Consider the following 16733-nt stretch of genomic DNA (forward strand, 5'->3'; position numbering starts at 1 on the left):
CACGGTCAGAATAATTGCTACTTGAAATAACGAAGAGGTCAAGGAGAGTTGGAGAAACCAAGGAAATCAAAAAGACATGGTGGATCGAGGAGTTTATTCAAAACTTTATTTTTGTTATCCATATGTATTAAATAGTTTTGTCATTAAAATTGACAAAGGGGAAGATTGTTAGAGAATTTATCGGTCAAACTCACAAGTGTTGATATATCAAGCTTGTTGTCAAATTTAGTTGTCAAAACTATATCTTGATTTCTAGTCTACAATTAGTTAAGTCTCGGTCTAGGATAGTGGAGTTGAAAAATGAACCATTCATCATTTGCGTTCTACCGTTTGAAGGCGAAGATCAACCGAAGCTTTTGGAGAACTTCATCAATAAAAAGTAAGTGAAGACTGAACCACCTATTTATCAAGTCATATTCACATTTCTATCTTTGAGACGATTGTCACATAAATAATTAGACTAGCTTGCATAAACAATAATTTTGAGTCGAAAACTAATTATTTAGTTTACGAATTTCTTGAAATATAATGAGCAAGCTTAATGAACATTTGTTCATACTTGATCAAATTCATTGGAGAACAATTTATTATTCGGAATCGAATCATGATTCAAGTTTATCATTCGAAAATAGCCTGGAACGGTGATATGTATCATGGATGTTATTCAGGAATGTTTCGAATTGATTTAGATAAATATGGAACTACTTGTTTGTGGATGAAAACAGTTTCTGTTGTTTTTGGTAAATTCGTGTGGAAGAGAAACGATTCTAAACCCTAAACAATGTACTGCATGGGAGTACTTTTGATTTGAGAGATCAATCTGTACAAATCTGTCCTAAACCAAGAAATGTCCATTCCAGGATTTCTTCGGTCACAAAGTGAAGGAGAAAGGTTAGTCTTAGGGACGGAAGCGAAGGAAGTGTTGAGACCAGAATAGTTGATTCTGAAGGTGTAGTTGTTTATGACTTGTATCAGAAAGTAGAACTAGCTAGCAGGATGGAGAACTACCAGGTGATTTCTGGATACTGTGTTGTGTTGCCGACCAAAAACTTTTTCTTTGGTGGAAATAAGTGAAACCTATTTATACAAGTCATATTGAAACGTACCCTGGTAACGTAGGAAGTGGAAGCGATTGAGTGGTGGAAAAAAATAGTAACGTGTAACCGTCGGGCGTTATGATTTCATGATGAAGGAAGTGAATTCGTGTAACCGTCGGATATTATGCTTCCATCATGAAGGAAATGAATTCGTTTACACCGTTACTTTTCACCACCACCAATTGTCCCACTTCATGACACTTTCCTGTAACGGGCGCATCGCACGCCGCACACTGTAAACCGCCAGACCAATACCCTGATGAGCATCCCACAGCTTGTGACATGTTTGATGTCTCGAGTGTTTTCGTGGAAAACATGTAGCACTTCGCTACGTGTGGCAAGTCAAAGTCAAGGGACTTACCGCAGGAAAACAACATGTAATGCTATTAGGCTCGTTTTGGCTTGTCGTCTAAAACTTGCCACAGGTTTGTCAGTTTGGTGGCGAACTTCAGTAGCTGAGATCGCATCTCATGAAGGAGGGTATCCGTTGATTATGGCTACCTTGTATTGGCGCCTGATAATGGCGTAATGGCGTTTTGGTGTACGCCAATGGCAATGTACCATGGCTGGCATGGCTCGTGCATGCCAGTGGCATATTGATGGAAGTGGCGCCTGACGTAGCCATGGCCACTAGATTTAGGCAGCTGTTCGCTTGAAACTCACCACAAGTCTGTCAGTTTGGTGGCAAGCTTGGATGGTCGAGATTGCATCTCATGAGGAAGGATGGCCATTGATTATGGTCTCATCTTGTTGTATAGCGGAGTGGCTCCATTGACATAGTGGCATGCTAGTGGCATGCCAATGGCGTAGCCGTGGCATGGCGGCATGCTAGTAGCCGTGGCATGGAAGTATTCCAGTAGTCGTGGCATAGTGGTATGCTAGTAGTCGTGGCATAGCGGTGTGCCAATAGCCGTGGCATAGCGGCATGCCAGTGGCGTTGTGGCATGGCCACGCCTGTGGCGTTGTAGCACGACCAAAGCTAATATTTGGCTATGTGGCCAAAGTTAGGGCTTGGTGACATGGCCAAAGCTAGGGTTTGGCGTCGTGGCCAATGCTAGGGTTTGGCGTTGTGGTGTTGGACCCACATGTGGCGTGGAAACATTGGCCATGTTGCCACATCAATCCCATTGCTCTGGGAAACGTTATTTTGATTTGGTAGCAACTTGCCCAAATTAGGGTTTGGCATGTGGAAACCCTAATTGGTGCGTGTCGCATGCGACCGCGACATGGCGATACTTTTGTGCGAATGGCGCCATGGATATGCCAAAGGAACTATGGAAAGGCCCAGTGTGGAAACGACCAAATGAGTAGGGATTGCCGTGTGGTGGCTATTTATGGCAGTTTGCCATGAAGTGGCATTTTACCGCGGCAAAGTGGCATGTTTGCATGTTACCGCGGTAGAGTGGCATGTTGGCATGCCGATCAATATGTTGTCGTGGCAGGGCGCGTTTGGCGTGCCAGTTAGTATGGTGGCGCGGCAGGGTGCGTTTGGCCTTTAATGTATGGTGGCAAATTTAGAGCAACTTGATTGGCCAAGAAAAGGGGGACGACCAAACATAAGGCACGGCTACACTTCTGGTGAGAGTGTGGCGGATTTAGAGCGACCCGATTGGTCGATCCGGAAGTCCGACCGTCAAGCATGGGCCTAGCCACAACTTATGTGCGCACGTCGAGTTTAAAGCGGCCTGATTGGTCGAGAGAAATAGGGCCGGATTATGATGGGACGTAGCCAATGGCAAGTGGCGCCATCTGGCCTAAAGCATGGCCACGCCTCCCTTTGCTGCTGCGGCTCCCTGTTTTTATGATTCTGGGCGAGGTTTTGCACCTGCTAATCCATGGCGGATTAATTACCTAGTTTTCCTCGGCTTAATTTTTACAATCAAGGTCTGGTATACTGCGCGAGGCGCGAAACCCTAACTTATGCAAGTTAATCAGGAAAATTGATTGAATTATGTGTGTTGACACAGAGTTCTTTTAAGTTCATTTCCAGAGAGAAGCATGCTTTTCTGATTGAATACCTTATGCAAAGATCTTATCCTTGATATTTGGAGATTCGTGCTACTCTGCTGCGAGTGAACACAAATCGTCATGCCATATCAACATTAAGGGTTCAGCCGGAGAACATAGCATACAAGGCATTCAAAGGACATCTGGGATGGTTGCTACATTCGCTAGTCTGGATAAATTTCATGTAGATATATTAAACGGCTCAATAAATATGTAGGTGTAGAGGTTAGCACTCACGGAACCGTTTCCTTGTAGAGTGACGTCACATCAGATGCAAGGTTTTACGATTTTAACCCTAAACTAAAAACTACCATCAACATTAAGTCCCCTGCTTAGCACGTAACAATGGCATTGTTATGGGGTAAGCATAAGATGGTGACAGACAAGAGTAAAATCGAAAGGGCAAGATGTGAAGAGATTGCCGAGGAAATTCAGCTAACCTTTAGCGGAAGGCATGAGGAATCTATAATCCTTGTGTTGCCGGCTCTGCGTAATTCGGCTTGGCCATGGGGTATTGGCATCAGCGCTGCAGCTTTGGATATTGATCGGCAGAGGTGACATTGCAACTTGGTCCACGGAACGGGCGATGGTTGGCTAGGAAAGGGATAGCGCTGTCGGCTTTGAATGATGGATGGATGATGGACGACGCTGCTTGCTTGGTTACATCTATGGAATGGTGCTGTTGGATAGATCCGCGGAGCACCGCTGTTGTCTAGGTCCATGGAGCGGTGCTGTTGTCTAGGTCCGTGAAGCGGTGGATGTCACTTGGCTGGCTAGATCACGTAGAAGCATAGATGGCACGACTGGCTCCTGATTCGTGGAACGGTGGATGACGCTGCTTTGAACGGCCAAGATGGCGCTTCCTTGGATGGTAGAGATGGCGCTGCTTTGAATGACCAAGATGGCGCTAGCTAGGTCATGGAATGGTGGAAACTGGCTTCAATCCATGGAATGGTGGAAACTGGCTTCAGTCCATGGAATGGTGAAAATATGGCGCTGGAAATTTAGCTACCAAACGGTGATGATAGCGCTGGAACTTTGGCTACCAAACGGTGATGATGGCACTGGAACTTTGGCTACCAAGCGGTGATGATAGCGCTGGAACTTTGGCTTCAAATGATGATGGTGGCGCTGATGTCTTCAGTACGTGGAATAGTGGAAATGACACTTGGAAGGCTTGCTGGATGGATCACGGAATGCTGGAGCATTGGCGCTAACTTAACCATGGAGTGCCGGAGCCATGGAGAGTTGGCTTGACCACGGAGTGCTGGAGCCATGGAGAGTTGGCGTGACCACGGAGTGCTGGAGCCATGGAGAGTTGGCTTGACCACGGAGTGCTGGAGCCATGGAGCGTTGCAGGTTGAGTGACTGGTGTTCCTCGTTGTGGCGCTCTGCTGGTTCGGTCATGGAGCGGAGGTATTGTAACACTACTTGTTCGGCCATGGAGCATGAGTGTGGTGCGCCCAGTCATCTGTTCCCGTTCATGGAGCAATAAGGAATCCTTATTCTGTTCAAACTCTAGAAATTGCGTTCGTATGAAAAGGGGTATCGATCCTCTTCTATTTTTTGTTGTTCTTCCGGTTCCGTGCTTTCATTTGCAGTATCTGGCTCCTCTTTGTCATTTCTTAGCGGTGGTATAGCGAGCATTAATGGCAACAAAATAATCTCCAATATTTATCATCAGCAGCAAGGCGAGCCAAGAGAACTCAAAGTAGGTGCTCTCGCATGTATCCACCCAACAGTATCATCGATCTTCTCCAGAATGTGTAATAAGGTTCTGACTCCAGAAGAATGAGTATCTGACCTCTCCAGTGGATTTCAAAATTTACCAAACTCCATTGCACTCTTGGGATGGATGGATGAAATAATGTCAGGGATAATCTTGGAGATTGTGGTTGCGTTGTTGGTTCATCCTTGAATTTAGGTTATTTGGTACCTAGACTTTCTGATTGCGATGATGACATGTTGTGGATGCTTGTATGGTCGAAATCTTCCGAAGCCATTGGGTGAAATAGATGAGTTGAGAGACGTTCTGTTGCCGATGTGCTGCTATCAAGTCTTCAAGGACTTCTTCCTAAACGACATCCTTTGAACCATCTTCTGAATCTTGGACTATTGCATGGAATGGTATGCAGTGAGCAGACCCAAGTTATACTTCTGTTAGATCCGATGGCGTGGACGGATATGTGAATGTATCTCCGTGGCGTGCTTTTGGATTCCTTGATGCACGTGTACGGCTTCATGTTGAGTAATTCCTGCGGCTCGTAAAACTTTAACAGTGATGATGTTGAAATCGGGAATAACCTGGTTTAGGGCAGTGAAGGCATCTCATTCTGGTAGTCCCCATGTGTAATTATCCTGAGCTTATTTTCTCGTGGAAGATGTGCTTCTGCTGCATTCACTGGTAGGGTGGTGACTGCGTTTAAGCTTCTAAACATGAAGGAGGATTCAGTCCCCAGGTGTAGCGTACTTTAATTGCATCGCCTTGAATCCACGCTTATGGAATTTGATACAATCTCATCATACTCTCCTGGATGTGATGCTGGGATGCTTGGAATATCACATGGACGAAATATTCTGGATATCGAAGAATTAGAAGTGAGAGAGTTATGTCGTTACTCGTGGCTCCATCTGTCTCTTCAAGGAAAATGTTTCAACCGCGTCTCCGGAGTTATCTCATGAATGCTTGATTATTGTCGGGGATGGACCGTGGTGAGCAGTCCCCAGTCGCACTTCTCTTTAGGTTACTGAAGTTGTTTTCTCTGAGTAGGCTTGGGATCCGCCGCGGCCTCGTAAAGTGTTGCAGGCGCCTTCCAGACATAGAGGTGATGATATTCTTATGCTACACCTTTGAATAGTGGATGACCTTGTCGTGGCTATGACTTTTTGGTTGATCGTGTCTTCTAAGATTTGACAGTGAAGGGATCCCGTGTAAAGCCTCAGTCCCCAAGTGTGGTTTACATGTTTCTATCTTGTATGGTCGATGAGTTGACCACGATAAAGACATCATCTTGCATCCGTACTGGTGACTCTATTACTTCTTCTACGTGAAACTTTGTAGTGGTTGTTTCTATGGTAAAGCTCTGGCTGGTATCGACAAACGAGCAACAACAGTTCTTGGCAGCAGATGTGATCAGAAGAGACTACATCGTCGTGGGAACCAAAATAGGTTGGATGGAATTGCATGGGCGTCCATGGAAGCAAATAGATCGGCTGGATGCGTACGCGAGTAAACTATCCAAGATCACGAGGTTTGGCGAGATGGATCAAAAAGTGGCCACAACTGCGATCCTTGGATGGTTGTGATCACGATCCTTGACAGGGAGGAGTCTGGTGGCTACGGGCACGAACCTTGGAAGGAAGGAGTGTGGAGGCTATGGCACGATCCTTGGAAGGAAGGAGGCGTTGAAGCGGCTTCGGCTCTTGGAGAGGACGTTGAAACTTATGGAGCAAAACGCTGAAGCTTCGGCTTCGGATTATGGAGCATCTTATGGAGAGAATGCTGAAGCGGAGCGGCTGCTGGAGCGAACGTTGAAGCGGATCCGCTGTTGGAGAACGTTGAAGCGGAGCGACTTCTGGAGAGAACGTTGAAGCGGCTCCTGGAGAAAACTCCAGTGAGGGCGCTATTAACCATTGACTTCGAAAAAAGACTTGATACGATATGGCATATGGGAAGACGGCACAAATAGTGCTGGTCGGTAAGTCGTGTTTTTCTCCTCATGGGAAAGAATACGCTTCTTGTGTTTGATTTTCCCTTGCAACTCTCAGAGCCTTGACGATTACAATGTTGAAGGTGGAGTCCGCGTCAATCAGCGTGTTTTCAAACTCGACATCCTTCAAGTGAACAATGGTTAGGAGTCCCAAGTTCCATCTATCAAACGTGCTTTCCAGGAAAGGTTGGGGTTTGGGAACGTCTTCCCTGGATGGGAACGACTGCTTTCCTCATGCAGTGCGGTTGAGGGATGCAAATATGTCTTGATGCTGCGCCTTGAAGAAATACATAATCTCACATAAATGTTTCATCATAGACTGCACGATTTTGTAGGCGAAGTCCCCAGAAATCATGCAGCTCATGACGGGAAGAGGGTCCCTGTGAACTCAGGAGGGTTGCTGATTTTATTTGCCTCGATTTTGGAGAAGTCGTTCCTGATCTTCACGTGAGACGAAATTGGATTGCTGATTCCTTTCTACTGGGCGTTCAAGAGAAACGCGAGCCTTTTCATCTATAAACGCGCGTCCTGCTGAAGTGGATGCGTCGGATGTTAAAAATGTTCCTTGTCAGCTCCATATGGGGTTGACGTGACTCTTATGGTAGCCTCTCCATTAGTGTCTTGAGGAAAATAGGTATCTCTTTCTGAGTTGTACCCTGTCTATATGAGCCTTATGAGAACCTTTTGTCTTTCCATCAAATCAACAGTGGTAAGAGGAGATCGGCTTCTTCTGTATCCTCCAGTCTCTCGTCCTGATGGTGAAGTAGTAACGGCTCTGGTGACGGTTGGAGGCATCACACTTGAAGAAACGTTGGGAGTGGCGGCAGCGGATCTGGCTCCAGTGATCGGCGGTGTAACACCTGAAGGAACATTTTCCGCGCCGCTGGTGTTGGCTGGTGGCGTATTAATGCCACTATAAGGAGCGTTAGTACCGGGGATGATTTCAATGCTAATGTTCTCAGGGTTTGTTGTTGATCCGGACCTGAGTTCTACCATCTTGAGATCGAGGTTGAAAAATAAAATTGGGAATTGAAAATTGATATTGCAACCGAGAGATTAATCTCCCAATGTGGTCGCCAATTGTTTGTGGGTGAAAACGGTTTCTGCTGTTTTTGGTAAATTCGTGTGTGTGGAAGAGAAACGAGTCTAAACCCTAAACAATGTGTTGCACTAGAGTACTTTTGATTCAAGAGATCAATCTGTACAAATCTGGCCTAAACCAAGAAATGGTCGTTCCAGGCTTGCTTCAGTCACAAAGTGAAGGAGAAGGGTTGGTCTTAGGTACGGAAGCGAAGAAAGTGTTGAGACCAGAATAGTTGATTCTGAAGGTGTAGTTGTTTATGACTTGTTTCAGAAAGTAGAACTGGCTAGCAGGATGAAGAACTACCAGGTGATTTCTGGATACTGTGTTGTTTTGCCGACCAAAAACTTTTTCTTTGGTGGAAATAAGTGAAACCTATTTATACAAGTCATATTGAAACGTACCCTGGTCTCGTAGGAAGTGGAAGCGATTGAGTGGTGGAAAAAAAGAGTAACGTGTAACCGTCGGGCGTTATGATTTCATGATGAAGGAAGTGAATTCGTGTAACCGTCGGATATTATGCTTCCATGATGAAGGAAATGAATTCGTTTACACCGTTACTTTTCACCACCACTAATTGTCCCACTTCATGACACTTTCCTGTAACGGGCGCATCGCACGCCGCACGCTGTAAACCGCCAGACCAATACCCTGATGAGCATCCCCCAGCTTGTGACATGTTTGATGTCTCGAGTGTTTTCGTGGAAAACATGTAGCGCTTCGCTACGTGTGGCAAGTCAAAGTCAAGGGACTTACCGCAGGAAAACAACATGTAATGCTATTAGGCTCGTTTTGGATTGTCGTCTAAAACTTGCCACAGGTTTGTCAGTTTGGTGGCGAACTTCAGTGGCTGAGATCGCATCTCATGAAGAAGGGTATCCGTTGATTATGGCTACCTTGTATTGGCGCCTGATAATGGCGTAGTGGCGTTTTGGTGTACGCCAATGGCAATGTACCATGGCTGGCATGGCTCGTGCATGCCAGTGGCATATTGATGCAAGTGGCGCCTGACGTAGCATGGCCACTAGATTTAGGCAGCTGGTCGCCTGAAACTCACCACAAGTCTATCAGTTTGGTGGCGAGCTTGGATGACCGAGATTGTATCTCATGAGGAAGGATGACCATTGATTATGGCCGCATCTTGTTGTACAGCGGAGTGGCGGGCATAGCGGCATGCTAGTGGCATGCCAATGGTGTAGACGTAGCATAACAACATGCTAATGGCGTAGCCGTGGCATGGCGGCATGCTCGTAGCCGTGGCATAGCAGTGTGCCAGTAGCCGTGGCATAGCGGTGTGCTAGTAGCCGTGGCATAACAGTGTGCCAGTAGTCGTTGCATGGCGGTGTTCTAGTAGCCGTGGCATAGCAGTGTGCCAGTAGCCGTGATATAGCGGTGTGCTAGTAGCCGTGGCATAGAGGCATGGCCACGCCTGTGGCGTTGTATCAAGGCCAAAACTAAGATTTGGCTTTGTGTCCAAAGTTAGGGCTTGGTGGCATGGCCAAGATAGGGTTAGGCGCCATGGCCAATGCTAGTGTTTGGCGCCGTGGTGTTGGACCCACATGTGGCGTGGAAACATTGGCCCTGTTGCCACATTAATACCATTTCTATGGGAAACATTATTTGGCTTTGGTAGAAACTTGCCCAAATTAGGGTTTGGCATGTCGAAACTCTAATTGGTGCGTGTGGCCTACGGCCGCGGCGTGGCGATAATTTTTTGCGAAGGCGTCATGGCCATTCCAAAGGAACTATAACAAGTCCGTAGTGTGGAAACGGCCACAAGAGTATGGATTGCCGTGTGGTGGCTATTTATGCCAGGTTTCCATGAAGTGGCATGTTACCGCGGCAGAGTGGCATGTTGGCATGTTACCGCGGTAGAGTGGCATGATGGCATGTTACCGCGGTAGAGTGACATGTTGGCATGCCGATCAATATGTTGTCGTGGCAGGGCGCATTTGGCTTGCCAATTAATATGGTGGCGCAGCAGGGTGTGTTTGGACTTTAATGTATGATGGCAAGTTTAGAGCAACTTGATTGGCCACGAAAAGGGGGCTGGCCAAACATAAGGCGCGGCTACACTTCTGGTGAGAGTGTGGCGGCTCTAGAGCGACCCGATTGGTCGATGAGAAGTGGGGTCGGAAAGCATGGGCCCAGACACAAATTTTGTGCGCGCGACGAGTTTAAAGCGACCTGATTGGTCGAGGGAAATAAGACCGGATTAGGATGGGGCGTGGCCAATGGCAAGTGGCGCCAGCTGGCCTAAAGCATGGCCAGGCCTCCCTTTGCTGTCGCGGCTCCCTGTTTTTCAGATTCTGGGCGAGGTTTTGCACCTGCTAATCCATGAATAATTAATTACCTAGTTTGCCTAAGCTTAATTTTGACAAGCAAGGTCTGGTATACTGCGCGAGGCGCGAAACCCTAACTTCTGCAAGTTATTCAGGACAATTGATTGAAATTTATGTGTTGACACAGAGTTCTTTTAAGTTCATTGCGAGAGAGCAGCATGCTTTTCTGATTAAATACCTTATGCAAAGATCTTATCCTTTATATTTGGAGATTCGTGTTACTCTGCTGCGAGTAAACACAAATCGTCATGCCATATCAACATTAAGGGTTCAGTCGGAGAACATAGCGTAGAAGGCATTCAAAGGAACTTAAATATAGGCAAGGCGCCGAAATTTACATGACATCTGGGATGGTTGCTACATTAGCCAGTCTGGATAAATTTCATGTAGATATATTGAACGGATCAATAAATATGTCGGTGGAGAGGTTAGCACTTACGACACCGTTTCCTTGCAGAGTGACGTCACATCAGATGCACGGTTTTACGATTTTAACCCTAAGATAAAAACTACTATATTCGGAATACAAGACAGTGTTATCAGTCTTACAAACCGAGTAAACTGTTATATGTCTGAAGCCGTATTACATGTATTCGTATACATATCGGAGTAGTTATATACCAACTTTCATATTTGTGTGATATGCATACTCGTATGTACATCATAGGGAGATGTGTTTGTTTCGTGATCCGGATAGGTACGAATATTCGTATACAAACCATTGTGTAACTGTGGTAAGGAAAACGGGTTAAATTATCAAACCGGTATGCGAGCCAAAACAGTTATCTGTTCTAGAACTAGTTTAGTACCAAACCAGTACGTAAACTGAATATTCTGTGAACTCTGGAACCGACAAAGGTCCTAAGTTTGCAAACCGGTACGTGAACTAAAACGTTTTGTAGAGTCCGGAACTCGGTAATTACATAAGTGTGCAAACCGGTTTATGAACTGAGAAGTTCTGTTGACCCCGGAACTCGGTCATTGCATATAAGTTTACAAATCGGTCCACGTACTGTGACTCAGCCAATTCACGAACAGTTCAAGTAATTGTACTTTGTACATTTACAAACTATGTCAATCATGATTCAATTGCAATCAAATTATTTCCTTGAAGTAATTTGCATTTGATCAATTCTATAATTAACACTAAACTCATTTGATCACATGATTGTGACTCAATATTAATGTCTTGTGAACATGAAAATGAGTGTTATGCTTTTATGTTCAAATCGGCTAGTTTCGGATAACCATGTTGAACATAGTCTTTATACACGGTTCGGTTACGGTTTACCTAACCATAGTGTATATCTTGTATATATGATTAAGATTCAAAGCTTTCATCTAACAGTGAATATTGTTTGTTTGGTTCCAAAGCTATCTTAACTTAAACCTAAAGCAACCTAGGCTTTGAAGTCTATATAAGGGGAAATCTTGGAAACTAGGATCTTTGAATCCTGACACTATTTTTTGGTGTGTCCTAGTTGTATCTAGAGTCATCCTCTCAAGAAACCCTTTTAGGGTTTAGCGACTACAAAGACTTCATTGGGATTTGTGAAGCCTGGTCCAATTATCTTTTATCTTGATAACTTGAGTATCCTGATCTTGATTGTTTGTAGAGCTTTATTCCATCAATCAAAATAGATAGTAATCAACAAAGTCTCTTCGTCTCATGCTTTTTTGATTCCACAAGTTTTACACTTGTGAAGTGAATATTAATCTAGGCTGCACTTCGGGTTGCATAAGTCCGGATTTTGAGGATAGCCAGACTTTTTTTCTAAGTTGATATGGATTTCCATCACCTAGATCTATCGTTTGATCTGATCATCCGTTTAGATCGTAAATCAGGAAATCAATAATAGGCTTGATATGTGGGAGGAAAATTTGGTTTAAATTCTTCAATTGAGTTGAAGCAACTCTTAGTTGGTGTAATACCATCTACGGGAATCAATTGCGCGGAGTTCTGCTGCGATTCAAGAGGCGTAAGGAACACGACTGTACCTGAATCAGTGAGAGATGAGTTTGGGCTCAACTACATTCCAGATCGAAGTTAATTGGTAGTAGGCTAGTGTCTGTAGCGGTTTAATACAGTTTGGTTTCAATCTGGACTAGGTCCCTGGGTTTTTCTACATTTATGGTTTCCTCAATAACAAAATTTTTGGTGTGTGTTATTTGTTTTTACGCATCATATTGTTTATATTTATAATTGAAATATCATAGGTTGTGCGTTGATCAGTCACAGTAGCTAGGTCAACCTTGTTAGTTAGATAAGACTTGATTGATGCATGGAAATTGGTCTTTGGTACAGTCCAAGTCTCTTTGTAGTTAGGTTCATGGATCCAATCATGTAAACGTTCTAAAAACAAGAGAAAGAGATATAACTCTAGGCACTTTCCTTGATTAAGTTTGAAAAAGAAGGGGTACAACAACCACACCCAATATTTCGATTAGCAATTTGTATGGACTAACTCCAATATACTTTCAAGAGAATCAACTAGACTCAATCTTAATAAAGTATATTAAAGAGTTATATCTCTCTTTGTCGATTCAATTCTTACTCAAGAAAATAGAATCTGCGAGTCTAATTGAATACAAGAGAAATCACTTGAACGGTACCAAATACCATTGTTCAAGTATCAATCAATGTAAATCAACAACCAAACGTTGGATATTCTAATTGATTGATTTCAACGTACAACCTGTGATATTTCAATTTTATAACAAAATATAATGCGGAAAAGAAATAACACAGTCACTAGAATTTATTAACGAGGAAACCGTAAATGTAGAAAACCCCGGGACCTAGTCCAGATTGAACACACACTGTATTAAGCCGCTACAGACACTAGCCTACTACAAACTAACTTCGGTCTGGACTGTAGTTGAACCCCAATCAATCTCACACTGATCCAAGGTACAGTTGCGCTCCTTACATCTCTGATCCCAGCAGGATACTACGCACTTGATTCCCTTAGCTAATCTCACCCACAACTAAGAGTTGCTACGACCCAAAGTCGAAGACTTTAATAAACAAATATGTATCACACAGAAAAGTATATGATAATAGATAAATATGTCTCCCACAGAAATACCCACAAGTTTTGTTCCGTCTTTTGATAAATCAAGGTTAACAGGAACCATTTGATAACCCAGACTTATATTCCCGAAGAACAGCCTAGAATTATCAATCACCTCACAATAATCTTACTTGACGCGGCGAAAGAAGATATTGTGGAATCACAAACGATGAGACGAAGATGTTTGTGACTACTTTTATATCTTGCCTATCGGAGAATCAATCCCGAGCAAATCTTAGAGAAGATAGTACTCAATATGATAGAACAAGGCAAGATCAGAACACACAACTCCAGAGAAAATAGAATCAGCTCAATGTTAGCTTAGTAACAAAGCATTCAATATTTACCGTTATATGAAAACCTGATTAGATTCAAGCTAATATCTTTCAACCGTTAGATCGAAAACTTAGCTTGTTACACAAAAATGAAATACACGATTTTAGGTTTGTGTAACCATACCTAAACATGTATATTTGTTGGTTCAATAGTATTTAACCAAATAGTTAGCCATACGAGTACTTTCATATCGACCATATTCTTCTTCACCATAACTAGTTCAAATGACTCAGGTGAACTAGTTATAGAGTTGTTCAATTGCAAGGAAATCTTATGTAACTACACAAGACACAATCGAAGCAAAAACGATTTGATTCACTCGAATCAGTTCATGAATTTATATCCATGGTTTGCAATTAATATTCCTTAGTTTATATAAACATGAGTTCACAAACAATCGTCTTTAGATATAACCTAACTCAAGTTCGCGGACTTAAGTTCCCGGAAGGAGTTCTCAAACTCCAGCAGATTTTCTCGGGTCGAGAACCTCCGCCAGTTCGCGGACTGGGTTCGCAAACTGAGTTCGCGGACTTAGTTCACGGCTCTTGTTCCAGTTCTCTTGATCAACAAAGTTCGCAAACTTCGTCTCAAGGAATAAGGACTCATACATATATGTGTTTCCACAACAATGCTTATATCCATCGTTGGTTATATAATCTAAACTCTTATTTCAATCATTGAAATATTCTTAGAGGACGTTATATAGTTGTTATTCACAAACCATTTTTCGTCAAACCCATTTTCAAAGTGATTAAAACATAACATGACTTTCGTCACTAGGTAAAGATGAACTTGGAAAAAGCGGAAGCTTTCCAACACATATTTCGAGAAATAGGTGTTGATGGTGGATCTTAGTTCAAGGCTAAAATTGTAAAACCAAATTTAATGCGCTGAAATCCTGCAAAGGGTAAATCCGTTTGATAAGTGATCAGTACCTCTTCGATTTATTCGAAGCGATTCAATAAATACATGAAATTCACCCAGAATGGTGCATGTAGCAAAAATCCCAAATATTCTGTGAATTTTTTTTAGCATTATTAATTAATGCATGATTAGCCTAGTATTTCATATGTTGTTCCTTGCCGAACTCTCATTACTAGCATGACATGACGACTGAGTGCTTACTCTCAGCAGAGTAGCATGAATCTCCATGCCAATATTGAGACATGCATGAAATACCCACACAGGCTACACCACTCTCGGACAGAGAGAGTCTCGCATCGGTGCGCTTTGGTTAGCCCGATCGAGCATGCTTAATTTCCTTAAGGAAAATCTGGGTTGTCCATATCAGTCTCAGAAACGATCACGGCCACGCAGGTTGACTGCATGATTTAACCAGCCTAGACAAACCCTAGCAGGATAAGGCTATCACCGTGATGACCACTGGCGGGCCTATTTATGCCCTAGATGGTCGAACATTACACTCTACTTCCCAACAAGCTAAAACGCCAGCCCCAAAGTAGGATAGCCGCGCTGATTTGGAAGAAGCTCGAATGAGCAAGACTGCTTAAGACAGTCTCAAAATGATCGTGACCATCCAACTTCACTAGCCTGATTGGACGGCTTAGATTGCACCATGAAAGATGGAGGAGGCACTAGGACGCACATTAGTGACCCACTCTATCCCTACCTAATCGGTTTGCTCACAGCGTGGTCATGCAACCACAATCGCATGCCCGAAACATGGCTGGTGTGATGCTTTGCAAGCGTCATGAAAATTCCATTAAAGTCTTAAATTGATCACAACCATCCAACTTCACCAACATATTTGGATGGCTTAGATCGTACCTAAGACCGTTAGAGAAGTGTTGTTCACTGTCAGCCCAATGTGGGTCCCACACAATCGGTCGAGGAGCATAACTTTCCAAACCGTTTGGTCGAAGTCGTGTGCGCGTGGCTGTTTCAAAACCCTAATTAGGGTTTGCGGCACTGCATAACTGTCGCAGTTCGATCACGACCATCCATCTTCGCAAGCTTGGATGGAGGGTGCAGATATATACTTAAAAGGTCCCAAACATGTCAACATGATCACCGTGGGACCATCTTTGCATGGAGATGGTCGGCTTAGGCAGACTAGGACTCGACGACCTCGAAATGCGCGCCCAAAAGTGGCGTGCTGATGATCACCATCCGCCACTCTTTCACAGGGAGTGATCGTCCAGGAGATGGCTCACCCATCCGACCTCCAAACGATCACTCGAAGATGGTTGGATGTGATGCTATTTCCGCGACTTATCCGGTCAGGCTTTAAAACATCGATGCTTCATACATGTTTATTGTCTTGGATGCATTACATGCATTGAGCATACACGATATTTCATAAATATCAAATCCTTAGTTATTTTAGCATCACATGCTACTTCCTACAGTCGGTCCCAAGATCCACTCATTCAAGACATCAAACATGTCACAAACTGGGGGATACTTACTGGGGTATTGGTCTGGCGGTTTACAGTGTGCAGCGTGCAACGTGCCATTACAAGAACGTGTCAGGAAAAGGTGGACGGTTAACAGTGATGAGGGAAGTGGGCAAAGGTGTGATCGTGTGACAATCACCATTCCTGCACGACCCCACAACTCCATCATTTCACCTCCTCCACTTCCTACGATATGAGAGGTTGCGCTCAATGACTTGTATAAATAGGTCCATCACCTATTTCCCAATAACACAAGCAAGCATAGAAAACCAAGTGTTGTAATCCGTATCCACAAAACACCAGAACTGATAGCTTACATTATTGCAAGCCAGTTCTTATTTCTGATACAAGTCATAAACAACCAACACCTCCACAATCTCAACACCTTCTTCGCTTCCCTCCCTATGATCAACCCCATCTCCTTCACTTTGTGACCGAAGCAAGTCTGGAACGACCATTTCTTGGTTTAGGCCAGAATTGTATAGATTGATCTCTCGAATCAAAAAGTACTCCCGTGCAATGCATTTGTTTAGGATGTAGATTCGTTTCTCATCCACACACACCCAAATTTACCAAAAACAACAGAAACCGTTTTCACCCATAAACAATTGGCGACCACAGTGTGAGATTGATCTCTCGGTTGCAATCTCAAGATTTTCAAAAGATGGT

The sequence above is a fragment of the Papaver somniferum genome, unplaced genomic scaffold (assembly GCF_003573695.1).
Source record: "Papaver somniferum cultivar HN1 unplaced genomic scaffold, ASM357369v1 unplaced-scaffold_154, whole genome shotgun sequence".
Taxonomy (NCBI): domain Eukaryota; kingdom Viridiplantae; phylum Streptophyta; class Magnoliopsida; order Ranunculales; family Papaveraceae; genus Papaver; species Papaver somniferum.